Consider the following 1953-nt stretch of genomic DNA (forward strand, 5'->3'; position numbering starts at 1 on the left):
ATTTAGCGCGGGTAGATACCATAGTTAACTCAAGTAAACAAGTGTGTTGTATGAGGCAAAATAGGAACTGTCGCATTAGCTCACTGTCAATGGAGGTTTATTAGAATTTTAACCGGATATTATTCCTAACTTAATATTGCCTTCTCGCGTTATCCGGCTGATTGGGCTCACTCGGAGGGGTGTTGGTTGTGTTTACAGTGTTTTCACGATCCGGTTATTTAACCGAACCTCAGTTGGTAGAGCTCAGTCTTTTAACCCAAAGGTCCCCGGTTTAAATCCGGGTCCCGCCATTCTTTTCGACGAATTCAAAAACCGTCACGCGACACCTGAAAAGAAGGGATATCCGGATGAAGAGGACCGGTTCGGTTAAGTAACCGGATCGTGAAAACACTGTAAACACAACCAACCCCCCCCCCCCGAGTGAGCCCAATCAGCCGGATAACGCGAGATGGCAATATTAAGTTAGGAATAATATCCGGTTAAAATTCTAATAAACCTCCATTGACAGTGAGCTATTCCCCCCCCCTACAAGCTGTCGATGAGGAACAACCAGAAATTGCGTATAAGGAGATAACGTTACAATGCATATTACTTTAAGCAACAAATGGCCCTACGACTGTATTAATAGTATATGCAAAACGTTGTATCTGACGGTCGAGCTTATGCGGCACATCATTGGTGGTCGACCTCTTGTCTGGACGGGGGGGTTACCATTTGCTTGTCGGCAAGTGCAATCACCAGTGCCAACGACAACTTGAGATTGAGATTCCGACTGTAAGGGAAATCACATACACATCAGGCCAAGATAAATACTACTAGTACACCATTTTGCGTTTAATTCCAGCTTATTTTCAATATATTTCCACCAACCTCTGATATATTTCACCGAATCCCCAATATAATTCACCCAACCTCCATTATATTTCACGCCGATGTAAAATATCGGCGATATATTTCACCCAACCTCTGTTATAATTCACCCAACCTACGTTTAATTCCAACTTTCGGAAACATAAGTCACCTAATAGTTGTTATAATTCGAGCTGGGATTCTAGAAAGATCGAAGCGCGCGAAGAGTTTCGCGCGCTTTCACCATTTTTGAATCTGCGCTCGATGGAACAGGCCATCCCTGCACCACAAACTCCGGTACAGCTCTTTTCATAGAGCGATACATCGCTAACATGTCATGCAGTCACCACAACGTGGCCCCTACAAGTAAGTTCTCCTCTCTGCCAAGAGACGGGGTCGCAGCACACGACGCCGGACAAGACTGGAAGTCCGTTGCTCATGCATATGGAAGCAACGAGTCCACTGCAAAAGAATGGATCATGTTTGAGTCGTTTGTGACACCAATGCAACGCGGTAAGCTACGGATAATACACAAAACGATCTGATATGGGGTTGCCCCCAATGGGCAAATTCGTAATGAGTTTCGCATGGCATACTTGGAACACACAGCGGACGAGGCAATTGCAGGTATTCAGTCCATTTGTATCGTATTTAACTCAACAATGAAATAGGAATTGCGCCGAATTGTGTGTATGTGTACACGGCTCGCCTTGAGCTGTTTATGTCCGTGCTGAGAACATGGAAGACGTGGACGTTAGTGCTTGAGCCGTAGATGTGTTGCTTGTGTTAGTTTTAACTCTCCCAACCGTAAAGGATTTACTTTTCATGAAATATATAGGTGGTCAGGTGAAATAAATTTTCGAAAGGTGAAATTAACCGTTGGTTGCGTGAAATATATCCGGGGTTGGATGAATTATAATGGCCAAATTTCAATTCGGCGTGAAATATATCAGAGGTTGGGTGAATTATTGTGCTTTTCACATATTTTGCCCGTTGTTTTAGCTCCTAAAACCATCCAAAGTTTAACCTAAACTGAAGTTGCACTCGACGTAAAAGTAAGCTTCCCCACCGTTCTGTCATTGGCTGATCTAAAACTTGCGTTGT

Source organism: Aphanomyces astaci, assembly GCF_000520075.1.
Source record: "Aphanomyces astaci strain APO3 unplaced genomic scaffold supercont1.78, whole genome shotgun sequence".
Classification (NCBI taxonomy): domain Eukaryota; phylum Oomycota; class Saprolegniomycetes; order Saprolegniales; family Verrucalvaceae; genus Aphanomyces; species Aphanomyces astaci.